Below are 15,461 nucleotides of genomic sequence, written 5' to 3' on the forward strand. Positions count from 1 at the left end.
TTTAGGGGACGGGGACGGTTTAGGGTCCAGGTGAGGGTACGGCAACGCTTTAGGGGGAGCGTACGTGTGAGGGCGCGGGTTAGTGTTAGCGTACGGGTTAGGATTAGGGGACGGGTGAGGGTCAGGCTTCGGGGAAGGGTTAGGGTTAGGGTTCGGGCTAGGGTTAGGGTTAGGGGACGGGGACGGTTTAGGGTCCAGGTGAGGGTACGGCAACGCTTTAGGGGGAGCGTGCGTGTGAGGGCGCGGGTTAGTGTTAGCGTACGGGTTAGGATTAGGGGACGGGTGAGGGTCAGGTTTCGGGGAAGGGTTAGGGTTAGGGTTCGGGCTAGGGTTAGGGTTAGGGGACGGGGACGGTTTAGGGTCCAGGTGAGGGTACGGCAACGCTTTAGGGGGAGCGTGCGTGTGAGGGCGCGGGTTAGTGTTAGCGTACGGGTTAGGATTAGGGGACGGGTGAGGGTCAGGCTTCGGGGAAGGGTTAGGGTTAGGGTTCGGGCTAGGGTTAGGGTTAGGGGACGGGGACGGTTTAGGGTCCAGGTGAGGGTACGGCAATGCTTTACGCGGAGCGTGCGAGTGAGGGCGCTGGTTAGTTTTAGCGTACGGGTTAGGATTAGGGGACAGGTGAGGTTCAGGTTTCGGGGAAGGGTTAGGGTTAGGGTTCGGACTAGGGTTAGGGTTAGGGGTCGGGGACGGTTTAGGGTACAGGTGAGGGTACGGCAACGCTTTAGGGGGAGCGTGCGTGTGAGGGCACAGGTTAGTGTTAGCGTACGGGTTAGGATTAGGGGACGGGTGAGGGTCAGGCTTCGGGGAAGGGTTAGGGTTAGGGTTCGGGGTAGGGTTAGGGTTAGAGGACGGGGACGGCTTAGGGTCCAGGTGAGAGTACGGCAATGCTTTAGGGGGAACGTGCGTGTGAGGGCGCGGGTTAGTGTTAGCGTACGGGTTAGGATTAGGGCACGGGTGAGGGTTAGGCTTCGGGGAAGGGTTAGGGTTAGGGTTCGGGCTAGGGTTAGGGTTAGGGGACGGGGACGGTTTAGGGTTCAGGTGAGGGTACGGCAACGCTTTAGGGGGAGCGTGCGTGTGAGGGCGCGGGTTAGTCTTAGCATACAGGTTAGGATTAGGGGACAGGTGAGGGTCAGGCTTCGGGGAAGGGTTAGGGTTAGGGTTCGGGCTAGGGTTAGGGTTAGGGGACGGGGACGGTTTAGGGTCCAGGTGAGGGTACGGCAACGCTTTAGGGGGAGCGTGCGTGTGAGGGCGCGGGTTAGTGTTAGCGTACGGGTTAGGATTAGGGGACGCGTGAGGGTCAGGCTTCGGGTAGGTTTAGGGTTGGGGTTCGGGCTAGGGTTAGGGTTAGGGGACGGGGACGGTTTAGGGTCCAGGTGAGGGTACGGCAACGCTTTAGGGGGAGCGTGCGTGTGAGGGCGCGGGTTAGTGTTAGCGTACGGGTTAGGATTAGGGCACGGGTGAGGGTCAGGCTTCGGGGAAGGGTTAGGGTTAGGGTTCGGGGTAGGGTTAGGGTTAGAGGACGGGGACGGTTTACGGTCCAGGTGAGGGTACGGCAACGCTTTAAGGGGAGCGTGCGTGTGAGGGCGCGGGTTAGTGTTAGCGTACTGGTTAGGATTAGGGGACGGGTGAGGGTCAGGCTTCGGGGAAGGGTTAGGGTTAGGGTTCGGGTTAGGGTTAGGGTTAGGGGACGGGGACGGTTTACGGTCCAGGTGAGGGTACGGCAACGCTTTAAGGGGAGCGTGCGTGTGAGGGCGCGGGTTAGTGTTAGCGTACGGGTTAGGATTAGGGGACGGGTGAGAGTCAGACTTCGGGGAAGGGTTAGGGTTCGGGCTAGGGTTAGGGTTAGGGGACGGGGACGGTTTAGGGTCCAGGTGAGGGTACGGCAACGCTTTAGGGGGAGCGTGCGTGTGAGGGCGTGGGTTAGTGTTAGCGTACGGGTTAGGATTAGGGGACGGGTGAGGGTCAGGCTTCGGGGAAGGGTTAGGGTTAGGGTTCGGGCTAGGGTTAGGGTTAGGGTTAGGGGACGGGGACTGTTTAGGGTCTAGGTGAGGGTACGGCAACGCTTTAGGGGGAGCGTGCGTGTGAGGGCGCGGGTTAGTGTTAGCGTACGGGTTAGGATTAGGGGACGGGTGAGGGTCAGGCTTCGGGGAAGGGTTAGGGTTAGGGTTCGGGCTAGGGTTAGGGTTAGGGGACGGGGACGGTTTAGTGTCCAGGTGAGGGTACGGCAACGCTTTAGGGGAAGTGTGCGTGTGAGGGCGCGGGTTAGTGTTAGCGTACGGGTTAGGATTAGGGGACGGGTGAGGGTCAGGCTTCGGGGAAGGGTTAGGGTTAGGGTTCGGGCTAGGGTTAGGGTTAGGGGACGGAGACGGTTTACGGTCCAGGTGAGGGTACGGCAACGCTTTAAGGGGAGCGTGGGTGTGAGGGCGCGCGTTAGTGTTAGCGTACAGGTTAGGATTAGGGGACGGGTGAGAGTCAGGCTTCGGGGAAGGGTTAGGGTTAGGGTTCGGGCTAGGGTTAGGGTTAGGGGACGGGGACGGTTTAGGGTCCAGGTGAAGGTACGGCAACGCTTTAGGGGGAGCGTCCGTGTGAGGGCGCGGGTTAGTGTTAGCGTACGGGTTAGGATTAGGGGACGGGTGAGGGTCAGGCTTCGGGGAAGGGTTAGGGTTAGGGTTCAGGCTAGGGTTAGGGTTGGGGACGGGGACGGTTTAGGGTCCAGGTGAGGGTACGGCAACGCTTTAGGGGGAGCGTGCGTGTGAGGGCGCGGGTTCGTGTTAGCGTACGGGTTAGGATTAGGGGACGGGTGAGGGTCAGGCTTCGGGGAAGGGTTAGGGTTAGGGTTCGGGCTAGGGTTAGGGTTAGGGGACGGGGAGTGTTTAGGGTCCAGGTGAGGGTACGGCAACGCTTTAGGGGGAGCGTGCGTGTGAGGGCGCGGGTTAGTGTTAGCGTACGGGTTAGGATTAGGGGACGGTTGAGGGTCAGGCTTCGGGGAAGGGTTAGGGTTAGGGTTCGGGCTAGGGTTAGGGTTAGGGGACGGGGACGGTTTACGATCCAGGTGAGGGTACGGCAACGCTTTAGGGGGAGCGTGCGTGTGAGGGCGCGGGTTAGTGTTAGCGTACGGGTTAGGATTAGGGCACGGGTGAGGGATAGGCTTCGGGGAAGGGTTAGGGTTAGGGTTCGGGCTACGGTTAGGGTTAGGGGACGGGGACGGTTTAGGGTCCAGGTGAGGGTACGGCAACGCTTTAGGGGGAGCGTGCGTGTGAGGGCGCGGGTTAGTGTTAGCGTACGGGTTAGGATTAGGGGACGGGTGAGAGACAGGCTTCCGGGAAGGGTTAGGGTTAGGGTTCGGGCTAGGGTTAGGGTTAGGGGACGGGGACGGTTTAGTGTCCAGGTGAGGGTACGGCAACGCTTTAGGGGGAGCGTGCATGTGAGGGTGCGGGTTAGTGTTAGCGTACGGGTTAGGATTAGGGGACGGGTGAGGGTCAGGCTTCGGGGAAGGGTTAGGGTTAGGGTTCAGGCTAGGGTTAGGGTTAGGGGACGGGGACGGTTTACGATCCAGGTGAGGGTACGGCAACGCTTTAGGGGGAGCGTGCGTGTGAGGGCGCGGGTTAGTGTTAGCGTACGGGTTAGGATTAGGGGACGGGTGAGGCTCAGGCTTCAGGGAAGGGTTAGGGTTAGGGTTAGGGTTCGGGCTAGGGTTAGGGTTAGGGGACGGGGACGGTTTAGGGTCCAGGTGAGGGTACGGCAACGCTTTAGGGGGAGTGTGCGTGTGAGGGCCCGGGTTAGTGTTAGCGTACGGGTTAGGATTAGGGGACGGGTGAGGGTCAGGCTTCGGGGAAGGGTTAGGGTTAGGGTTCGGGCTAGGGTTAGGGTTAGGGGACGGGGACGGTTTAGGGTCCAGGTGAGGGTACGGCAACGGTTTAGGGGGAGCGTGCGTGTGAGGGCGTGGGTTAGTGTTAGCGTACGGGTTAGGATTAGGGCACGAGTGAGGGTCAGGCTTCGGGGAAGGGTTAGGGTTAGGGTTCGGGCTAGGGTTAGGGTTAGGGGACGGGGACGGTTTAGGGTCCAGGTGAGGGTACGGCAATGCTTTACGCGGAGCGTGCGAGTGAGGGCGCTGGTTAGTTTTAGCGTACGGGTTAGGATTAGGGGACAGGTGAGGTTCAGGTTTCGGGGAAGGGTTAGGGTTAGGGTTCGGACTAGGGTTAGGGTTAGGGGTCGGGGACGGTTTAGGGTACAGGTGAGGGTACGGCAACGCTTTAGGGGGAGCGTGCGTGTGAGGGCACAGGTTAGTGTTAGCGTACGGGTTAGGATTAGGGGACGGGTGAGGGTCAGGCTTCGGGGAAGGGTTAGGGTTAGGGTTCGGGGTAGGGTTAGGGTTAGAGGACGGGGACGGCTTAGGGTCCAGGTGAGAGTACGGCAATGCTTTAGGGGGAACGTGCGTGTGAGGGCGCGGGTTAGTGTTAGCGTACGGGTTAGGATTAGGGCACGGGTGAGGGTTAGGCTTCGGGGAAGGGTTAGGGTTAGGGTTCGGGCTAGGGTTAGGGTTAGGGGACGGGGACGGTTTAGGGTTCAGGTGAGGGTACGGCAACGCTTTAGGGGGAGCGTGCGTGTGAGGGCGCGGGTTAGTCTTAGCATACAGGTTAGGATTAGGGGACAGGTGAGGGTCAGGCTTCGGGGAAGGGTTAGGGTTAGGGTTCGGGCTAGGGTTAGGGTTAGGGGACGGGGACGGTTTAGGGTCCAGGTGAGGGTACGGCAACGCTTTAGGGGGAGCGTGCGTGTGAGGGCGCGGGTTAGTGTTAGCGTACGGGTTAGGATTAGGGGACGCGTGAGGGTCAGGCTTCGGGTAGGTTTAGGGTTGGGGTTCGGGCTAGGGTTAGGGTTAGGGGACGGGGACGGTTTAGGGTCCAGGTGAGGGTACGGCAACGCTTTAGGGGGAGCGTGCGTGTGAGGGCGCGGGTTAGTGTTAGCGTACGGGTTAGGATTAGGGCACGGGTGAGGGTCAGGCTTCGGGGAAGGGTTAGGGTTAGGGTTCGGGGTAGGGTTAGGGTTAGAGGACGGGGACGGTTTACGGTCCAGGTGAGGGTACGGCAACGCTTTAAGGGGAGCGTGCGTGTGAGGGCGCGGGTTAGTGTTAGCGTACTGGTTAGGATTAGGGGACGGGTGAGGGTCAGGCTTCGGGGAAGGGTTAGGGTTAGGGTTCGGGTTAGGGTTAGGGTTAGGGGACGGGGACGGTTTACGGTCCAGGTGAGGGTACGGCAACGCTTTAAGGGGAGCGTGCGTGTGAGGGCGCGGGTTAGTGTTAGCGTACGGGTTAGGATTAGGGGACGGGTGAGAGTCAGACTTCGGGGAAGGGTTAGGGTTCGGGCTAGGGTTAGGGTTAGGGGACGGGGACGGTTTAGGGTCCAGGTGAGGGTACGGCAACGCTTTAGGGGGAGCGTGCGTGTGAGGGCGTGGGTTAGTGTTAGCGTACGGGTTAGGATTAGGGGACGGGTGAGGGTCAGGCTTCGGGGAAGGGTTAGGGTTAGGGTTCGGGCTAGGGTTAGGGTTAGGGTTAGGGGACGGGGACTGTTTAGGGTCTAGGTGAGGGTACGGCAACGCTTTAGGGGGAGCGTGCGTGTGAGGGCGCGGGTTAGTGTTAGCGTACGGGTTAGGATTAGGGGACGGGTGAGGGTCAGGCTTCGGGGAAGGGTTAGGGTTAGGGTTCGGGCTAGGGTTAGGGTTAGGGGACGGGGACGGTTTAGTGTCCAGGTGAGGGTACGGCAACGCTTTAGGGGAAGTGTGCGTGTGAGGGCGCGGGTTAGTGTTAGCGTACGGGTTAGGATTAGGGGACGGGTGAGGGTCAGGCTTCGGGGAAGGGTTAGGGTTAGGGTTCGGGCTAGGGTTAGGGTTAGGGGACGGAGACGGTTTACGGTCCAGGTGAGGGTACGGCAACGCTTTAAGGGGAGCGTGGGTGTGAGGGCGCGCGTTAGTGTTAGCGTACAGGTTAGGATTAGGGGACGGGTGAGAGTCAGGCTTCGGGGAAGGGTTAGGGTTAGGGTTCGGGCTAGGGTTAGGGTTAGGGGACGGGGACGGTTTAGGGTCCAGGTGAAGGTACGGCAACGCTTTAGGGGGAGCGTCCGTGTGAGGGCGCGGGTTAGTGTTAGCGTACGGGTTAGGATTAGGGGACGGGTGAGGGTCAGGCTTCGGGGAAGGGTTAGGGTTAGGGTTCAGGCTAGGGTTAGGGTTGGGGACGGGGACGGTTTAGGGTCCAGGTGAGGGTACGGCAACGCTTTAGGGGGAGCGTGCGTGTGAGGGCGCGGGTTCGTGTTAGCGTACGGGTTAGGATTAGGGGACGGGTGAGGGTCAGGCTTCGGGGAAGGGTTAGGGTTAGGGTTCGGGCTAGGGTTAGGGTTAGGGGACGGGGAGTGTTTAGGGTCCAGGTGAGGGTACGGCAACGCTTTAGGGGGAGCGTGCGTGTGAGGGCGCGGGTTAGTGTTAGCGTACGGGTTAGGATTAGGGGACGGTTGAGGGTCAGGCTTCGGGGAAGGGTTAGGGTTAGGGTTCGGGCTAGGGTTAGGGTTAGGGGACGGGGACGGTTTACGATCCAGGTGAGGGTACGGCAACGCTTTAGGGGGAGCGTGCGTGTGAGGGCGCGGGTTAGTGTTAGCGTACGGGTTAGGATTAGGGCACGGGTGAGGGATAGGCTTCGGGGAAGGGTTAGGGTTAGGGTTCGGGCTACGGTTAGGGTTAGGGGACGGGGACGGTTTAGGGTCCAGGTGAGGGTACGGCAACGCTTTAGGGGGAGCGTGCGTGTGAGGGCGCGGGTTAGTGTTAGCGTACGGGTTAGGATTAGGGGACGGGTGAGAGACAGGCTTCCGGGAAGGGTTAGGGTTAGGGTTCGGGCTAGGGTTAGGGTTAGGGGACGGGGACGGTTTAGTGTCCAGGTGAGGGTACGGCAACGCTTTAGGGGGAGCGTGCATGTGAGGGTGCGGGTTAGTGTTAGCGTACGGGTTAGGATTAGGGCACGGGTGAGGGTCAGGCTTCGGGGAAGGGTTAGGGTTAGGGTTCAGGCTAGGGTTAGGGTTAGGGGACGGGGACGGTTTACGATCCAGGTGAGGGTACGGCAACGCTTTAGGGGGAGCGTGCGTGTGAGGGCGCGGGTTAGTGTTAGCGTACGGGTTAGGATTAGGGGACGGGTGAGGCTCAGGCTTCAGGGAAGGGTTAGGGTTAGGGTTAGGGTTCGGGCTAGGGTTAGGGTTAGGGGACGGGGACGGTTTAGGGTCCAGGTGAGGGTACGGCAACGCTTTAGGGGGAGTGTGCGTGTGAGGGCCCGGGTTAGTGTTAGCGTACGGGTTAGGATTAGGGGACGGGTGAGGGTCAGGCTTCGGGGAAGGGTTAGGGTTAGGGTTCGGGCTAGGGTTAGGGTTAGGGGACGGGGACGGTTTAGGGTCCAGGTGAGGGTACGGCAACGGTTTAGGGGGAGCGTGCGTGTGAGGGCGTGGGTTAGTGTTAGCGTACGGGTTAGGATTAGGGCACGAGTGAGGGTCAGGCTTCGGGGAAGGGTTAGGGTTAGGGTTCGGGCTAGGGTTAGGGTTAGGGGACGGGGACGGTTTAGGGTCCAGGTGAGGCTACGGCAACGCTTTAGGGGGAGCGTGCGTGTGAGGGCGCGGGTTAGTGTTAGCGTACGGGTTAGGATTAGGGGACGGGTGAGGGTCAGGCTTCGGGGAAGGGTTAGGGTTAGGGTTCGGGCTAGGGTTAGGGTTAGGGGCTGGGGACGGTTTAGGGTCCAGGTGAGGGTACGACAACGCTTTAGGGGGAGCATGCGTGTGAGGGCATGGATTAGTGTTAGCGTACGGGTTAGGATTAGGGGACGGGTGAGGGTCAGGCTTCGGGGAAGCGTTAGGGTTAGGGTTCGGGCTAGGGTTAGGGTTAGGGGACGGGCACGTTTAGCATCCAGGTGAGGGTACGGCAACGCTTTAGGGGGAGCGTGCGTGTGAGGGCGCGGGTTAGTGTTAGCGTACGGGTTAGGATTATGGGACGGGTGAGGGTCAGGCTTCGCGGAAGGGTCAGGGTTAGGGTTCGGGCTAGGGTTAGGGTTAGGGGACGGGGATGGTTTAGGGTCCAGGTGAGGGTACGGCAACGCTTTAGGGGGAGTGTGCGTGTGAGGGCGCGGGTTAGTGTTAGCGTACGGGTTAGGATTAGGGCACGGGTGAGGGTTAGGCTTCGGGGAAGGGTTAGGGTTAGGGTTTGGGCTAGGGTTAGGGTTAGGGGACGGGGACTGTTTAGGGTCCAGGTGAGGGTACGGCAAAGCTTTAGGGGGAGCGTGCGTGTGAGGGCGCGGGTTAGTGTTAGCGTACGGGTTAGGATTAGGGGACGGGTGAGGGTCAGGCTTCGGGGAAGGGTTAGGGTTAGGGTTCGGGCTAGGGTTAGGGTTAGGGGACGGAGACGGTTCACGGTCCAGGTGAGGGTACGGCAACGCTTTAAGGGGAGCGTGCGTGTGAGGGCGCGTGTTAGTGTTAGCGTACGGGTTAGGATTAGGGGACGGGTGAGGGTCAGGCTTCGGGGAAGCGTTAGGGTTAGGGTTCGGGCAAGGTTTAGGGTTAGGGGACGGGGACGGTTTAGGGTCCAGGTGAGGGTACGGCAACGCTTTAGGGGGAGCGTACGTGTGAGGGCGCGGGTTAGTGTTAGCGTACGGGTTAGGATTAGGGGACGGGTGAGGGTCAGGCTTCGGGGAAGGGTTAGGGTTAGGGTTCGGGCTAGGGTTAGGGTTAGGGGCCGGGGACGGTTTAGGGTCCAGGTGAGGGTACGGCAACGCTTTAGGGGGAGCGTGCGTGTGAGGGCGCGGGTTAGTGTTAGCGTACGGGTTAGGATTAGGGGACGGGTGAGGGTCAGGCTTCGGGGAAGGGTTAGGGTTAGGGTTCGGGCTAGGGTTAGGGTTAGGGGACGGGGACGGTTTACGATCCAGGTGAGGGTACGGCAACGCTTTAGGGCGAGCGTGCGTGTGAGGGCGCAGGTTAGTGTTAGCGTACGGGTTAGGATTAGGGGACGGGTGAGGGTCAGGCTTCGGGGAAGGGTTAGGGTTAGGGTTCGGGCTAGGGTTAAGGTTAGGGGACGGGGACGGTTTAGGGTCCAGGTGAGGGTACGGCAACGCTTTAGGGGGAGCGTGCGTGTGAGGGCGCAGGTTAGTGTTAGCGTACGGGTTAGGATTAGGGCACGGGTGAGGGTTAGGCTTCGGGGAAGGGTTAGGGTTAGGGTTTGGGCTAGGGTTAGGGTTAGGGGACGGGGACTGTTTAGGTTCCAGGTGAGGGTACGGCAACGCTTTAGGGGGAGCGTGCGTGTGAGGGCGCGGGTTAGTGTTAGCGTACGGGTTAGGATTAGGGGACGGGTGAGGGTCAGGCTTCGGGGAAGGGTTAGGGTTAGGGTTCGGGCTAGGGTTAGGGTTAGGGGTCGGAGACGGTTTACGGTCCAGGTGAGGGTACGGCAACGCTTTAAGGGGAGCGTGCGTGTGAGGGCGCGGGTTAGTGTTAGCGTACGGGTTAGGATTAGGGGACGGGTGAGAGTCAGGCTTCGGGGAAGGGTTAGGGTTAGGGTTCGGGCTAGGGTTAGGGTTAGGGGACGGGGACGGTTTAGGGTCCAGGTGAGGATACGGCAACGCTTTAGGGGGAGCGTGCGTGTGAGGGCGCGGGTTAGTGTTAGCGTACGGGTTAGGATTAGGGGACGGGTGAGGGTCAGGCTTCGGGGAAGGGTTAGGGTTAGGGTTCGGGCTAGGGTTAGGGTTAGGGGACGGGGACTGTTTAGGGTCCAAGTGAGGGTACGGCAACGCTTTAGGGGGAGCGAGCGTGTGAGGGCGCAGGTTAGTGTTAGCGTACGGGTTAGGATTAGGGGACGGGTGAGGGTCAGGCTTCGGGGAAGGGTTAGGGTTAGGGTTCGGTCTAGGGTTAGGGTTAGGGGACGGGGACGGTTTAGGGTCCAGGTGAGGGTACGGCAACGCTTTAGGGGGAGCGTGCGTGTGAGGGCGCGGGTTAGTGTTAGCGTACGGGTTACGATTAGGGTACGGGTGAGGGTTAGGCTTCGGGGAAGGGTTAGGGTTAGGGTTTGGGCTAGGGTTAGGATTAGGGGACGGGGACTGTTTAGGGTCCAGGTGAGGGTACGGCAACGCTTTAGGGGGAGCGTGCGTGTGAGGGCGCGGGTTAGTGTTAGCGTACGGGTTAGGATTAGGGGACGGGTGAGGGTCAGGCTTCCGGGAAGGGTTAGGGTTAGGGTTCGGGCTAGGGTTAGGGTTAGGGGACGGAGACGGTTTACGGTCCAGGTGAGGGTACGGCAACGCTTTAAGGGGAGCGTGCGTGTGAGGGCGCGGGTTAGTGTTAGCGTACGGGTTAGGATTAGGGGACGGGTGAGCGTCAGGCTTCGGGGAAGGGTTAGGGTTAGGGTTCGGGCTAGGGTTAGGGTTAGGGAACAGGGACGGTTTAGGGTCCAGGTGAGGGTACGGCAATGCTTTAGGGGGAGCGTGCGTGTGAGGGCGCGGGTTAGTGTTAGCGTACGGGTTAGGATTAGGGGACGGGTGAGGGTCAGGCTTCGGGGAAGGGTTAGGGTTAGGGTTCGGGCTAGGGTTAGGGTTAGGGGACGGGGACTGTTTAGGGTCCAGGTGAGGGTACGGCAACGCTTTAGGGGGAGCGTGCGTGTGAGGGCCCGGGTTAGTGTTAGCGTACGGGTTAGGATTAGGGGACGGGTGAGGGTCAGGCTTCGGGGAAGGGTTAGGGTTAGGGTTCGGGCTAGGGTTAGGGTTACGGGACGGGGACGCTTTAGGGTCCAGGTGAGGGTACGGCAACGCTTTAGGGGGAGCGTGCGTGTGAGGGCGCGGGTTAGTGTTAGCGTACGGGTTAGGATTAGGGGACGGGTGAGGGTCAGGCTTCGGGGAAGGGTTAGGGTTAGGTTTCGGGCTAGGGTTAGGGTTAGGGGCCGGGGACGGTTTAGGGTCCAGGTGAGGGTACGGCAACGCTTTAAGGGGAGCGTGCGTGTGAGGGCGCGGGTTAGTGTTAGCGTACGGGTTAGGATTAGGGGACGGGTGAGGGTCAGGCTTCGGGGAAGGGTTAGGGTTAGGGTTCAGGCTAGGGTTAGGGTTAGGGGACGGGGACGGTTTACGATCCAGGTGAGGGTACGGCAACGCTTTAGGGGGAGCGTGCGTGTGAGGGCGCGGGTTAGTGTTAGCGTACGGGTTAGGATTAGGGGACGGGTGGGGGTCAGGCTTCAGGGAAGAGTTAGGGTTAGGGTTAGGGTTCGGGCTAGGGTTAGGGTTAGGGAACGGGGACGGTTTAGGGTCCAGGTGAGGGTACGGCAACGCTCTAGGGGGAGCGTGCGTGTGAGGGCGTGGGTTAGTGTTAGCGTACGGGTTAGGATTAGGGGACGGGTGAGGGTCAGGCTTCGGGGAAGGGTTAGGGTTAGGGTTCGGGCTAGGGTTAGGGTTAGGGCACGGGGACGGTTTAGGGTCCAGGTGAGGGTACGGCAACGCTTTAGGGGGAGCGTGCGTGTGAGGGCGCGGGTTAGTGTTAGCGTACGGGTTAGGATTAGGGGACGGGTGAGGGTCAGGCTTCGGGGAAGGGTTAGGGTTAGGGTTCGGGCTAGGGTTAGGGTTAGGGGACGGGGACGGTTTAGGGTCCAGGTGAGGGTACGGCAACGCTCTAGGGGGAGCGTGCGTGTGAGGGCGTGGGTTAGTGTTAGCGTACGGGTTAGGATTAGGGGACGGGTGAGGGTCAGGCTTCGGGGAAGGGTTAGGGTTAGGGTTCGGGCTAGGGTTAGGGTTAGGGCACGGGGACGGTTTAGGGTCCAGGTGAGGGTACGGCAACGCTTTAGGGGGAGCGTGCGTGTGAGGGCGCGGGTTAGTGTTCGCGTATGGGTTAGGATTAGGGGACAGGTGAGGGTCAGGCTTCGGGGAAGGGTTAAGCTTAGGTTTCGGGCCAGGGTTAGGGTTAGGGGACGGGGACGGTTTAGGGTCCAGGTGAGGGTACGGCAACGCTTTAGGGGGAGCGTGCGTGTGAGGGCGCGGGTTAGTGTTAGCCTACGGGTTAGGATTAGGGGACGGGTGAGGGTCAGGCTTCGGGGAAGGGTTAGGGTTAGGGTTCGGGCTAGGGTTAGGGTTGGGGGACGGGGACGGTTTAGGGTCCAGGTGAGGGTACGGCAACGCTTTAGGGGGAGCGTGCGTGTGAGGGCGCGGGTTAGTGTTAGCGTACGGGTTAGGATTAGGGGACGGGTGAGGGTCAGGCTTCGTGGAAGGGTTAGGGTTAGGTTTCGGGCTAGGGTTAGGGTTAGGGGCCGGGGACGGTTTAGGGTCCAGGTGAGGGTACGGCAATGCTTTAAGGGGAGCGTGCGTGTGAGGGCGCGGGTTAGTGTTAGCGTACGGGTTAGGATTAGGGGACGGGTGAGGGTCAGGCTTCGGGGAAGGGTTAGGGTTAGGGTTCAGGCTAGGGTTAGGGTTAGGGGACGGGGACGGTTTACGATCCAGGTGAGGGTTCGGCAACGCTTTAGGGGGAGCGTGCGTGTGAGGGCGCGGGTTAGTGTTAGCGTACGGGTTAGGATTAGGGGACGGGTGAGGGTCAGGCTTCGGGGAAGGGTTAGGGTTAGGGTTCGGGCTAGGGTTAGGGTTAGGGGACGGAGACGGTTTACGGTCCAGGTGAGGGTACGGCAACGCTTTAAGGGGAGCGTGCGTGTGAGGGCGCGGGTTAGTGTTAGCGTACGGGTTAGGATTAGGGGACGGGTGAGAGTCAGGCTTCGGGGAAGGGTTAGGGTTAGGGTTCGGGCTAGGGTTAGGGTTAGGGGACGGGGACGGTTTAGGGTCCAGGTGAGGGTACGGCAACGCTTTAGGGAGAGCGTGCGTGTGAGGGCGCGGGTTAGTGTTAGCGTACGGGTTAGGATTAGGGGACGGGTGAGGGTCAGGCTTCGGGGAAGGGTTAGGGTTAGGGTTCGGGCTAGGGTTATGGTTAGGGGACGGGGACGGTTTAGGGTCCAGGTGAGGGTACGGCAACGCTTTAGGGGGAGCGTGCGTGTGAGGGCGCCGGTTAGTGTTAGCGTACGGGTTAGGATTAGGGGACGGGTGAGGGTCAGGCTTTGGGGAAGGGTTAGGGTTAGGGTTCGGGTTAGGGTTAGGGTTAGGGGACGGGGACGGTTTACGATCCAGGTGAGGGTACGGCAACGCTTTAGGGGGAGCGTGCGTGTGAGGGCGCGGGTTAGTGTTAGCGTACGGGTTAGGATTAGGGGACGGGTGAGGGTCAGGCTTCGGGGAAGGGTTAGGTTTAGGGTTCGGGCTAGGGTTAGGGTTAGGGGATGGAGACGGTTTACGGTCCAGGTGAGGGTACGGCAACGCTTTAAGGGGAGCGTGCGTGTTAGGGCGCGGGTTAGTGTTAGCGTACGGGTTAGGATAAGGGCCGGGTGAGAGTCAGGCTTCGGGGAAGGGTTAGGGTTAGGGTTCGGGCTAGGGTTAGAGTTAGGGGACGGGGACGGTTTAGGGTCCAGGTGAGGGTACGGCAACGCTTTAGGGGGAGCGTGCGTGTGAGGGCGCGGGTTAGTGTTAGCGTACGGGTTAGGATTAGGGGACGGGTGAGGGTCAGGCTTCGGGGAAGGGTTAGGGTTAGGGTTCGGGCTAGGGTTAGGGTTAGGGGACGGGGACGGTTTAGGGTCCAGGTGAGGGTACGGCAACGCTTTAGGGGGAGCGTGCGTGTGAGGGCGCGGGTTAGTGTTAGCGTACGGGTTAGGATTAGGGGACGGGTGAGGGTCAGGCTTCGGGGAAGGGTTAGGGTTAGGGTTTGGGCTAGGGTTAGGGTTAGGGGACGGTGACGGTTTAGGGTCCAGGTGAGGGTACGGCAACGCTTTAGGGGGAGCGTGCGTGTGAGGGCGCGGGTTAGTGTTAGCGTACGGGTTAGGATTAGGGGACGGGTGAGGGTCAGGCTTCGGGGAAGGGTTAGGGTTAGGGTTCGGGCTAGGGTTAGGGTTAGGGGACGGGGACGGTTTAGGGTCCAGGTGAGGGTACGGCAACGCTTTAGGGGGATCATGCGTGTGAGGGCGCGGGTTAGTGTTAGCGTACGGGTTAGGATTAGGGGACGGGTGAGGGTCAGTTTCGGGGAAGGGTTAGGGTTAGGGTTCGGGCTAGGGTTAGGGTTAGGGGACGGGGACGGTTTAGGGTCCAGGTGAGGGTACGGCAACGCTTTAGGAGGAGCGTGCGTGTGAGGGCGCGGGTTAGTGTTAGCGTACGGGTTAGGATTAGGGGACGGGTGAGGGTCAGGCTTCGGGGAAGGGTTAGGGTTAGGGTTCGGGCTAGGGTTAGGGTTAGGGGACGGGGACGGTTTAGGGTCCAGGTGAGGGTACGGCAACGCTTTAGGGGGAGCGTGCGTGTGAGGGCGCGGGTTAGTGTTAGCGTACGGGTTAGGATTAGGGGACGGGTGAGGGTCAGGCTTCGGGGAAGGGTTAGGGTTAGGGTTCGGGCTAGGGTTAGGGTTAGGGGACGGGGACTGTTTAGGGTCCAGGTGAGGGTACGGCAACGCTTTAGGGGGAGCGTGCGTGTGAGGGAGCGGGTTGGTGTTAGCGTACGGGTTAGGATTAGGGGACGGGTGAGGGTCAGGCTTCGGGGAAGGGTTAGGGTTAGGGTTCGGGCTAGGGTTAGGGTTAGGGGACGGGGACGGTTTACGATCCAGGTGAGGGTACGGCAACGCTTTAGGGGGAGCGTGCGTGGGAGGGCGCAGGTTAGTGTTAGCGTACGGGTTAGGATTAGGGTACGGGTGAGGGTTAGGCTTCGGGGAAGGGTTAGGGTTAGGGTTTGGGCTAGGGTTAGGGTTAGGGGACGGGGACTGTTTAGGGTCCAGGTGAGGGTACGGCAACGCTTTAGGGGGAGCGTGCGTGTGAGGGCGCGGGTTAGTGTTAGCGTACGGGTTAGGATTAGGGGACGGGTGAGGGTCAGGCTTCCGGGAAGGGTTAGGGTTAGGGTTCGGGCTAGGGTTAGGGTTAGGGGACAGGGACGGTTTACGATCCAGGTGAGGGTACGGCAACGCTTTAGGGGGAGCGTGCGTGTGAGGGCGCAGGTTAGTGTTAGCGTACAGGTTAGGATTAGGGGACGGGTGAGGGTCAGGCTTCGGGGAAGGGTTAGGGTTACGGTTCGGGCTAGGGTTAGGGTTAGGGGACGGAGACGGTTTACGGTCCAGGTGAGGGTACGGCAACGCTTTAAGGGGAGCGTGCGTGTGAGGGCGCGTGTTAGTGTTAGCGTACGGGTTAGGATTAGGGGACGGGTGAGAGTCAGGCTTCGGGGAAGCGTTAGGGTTAGGGTTCGGGCAAGGGTTAGGGTTAGGGGACGGGGACGGTTTAGGGTCCAGGTGAGTGTACGGCAACGCTTTAGGGGGAGCGTGCGTGTGAGGGCGCGGGTTAGTGTTAGCGTACGGGTTAGGATTAGGGGACGGGTGAGGGTCAGGCTTCGGGGAAGGGTTAGGGTTAGGGTTCGGACTAGG

This window comes from Stenella coeruleoalba (genome assembly GCF_951394435.1).
Source record: "Stenella coeruleoalba genome assembly, chromosome: 14".
In the NCBI taxonomy this organism is placed as follows: Eukaryota; Metazoa; Chordata; class Mammalia; order Artiodactyla; family Delphinidae; genus Stenella; species Stenella coeruleoalba.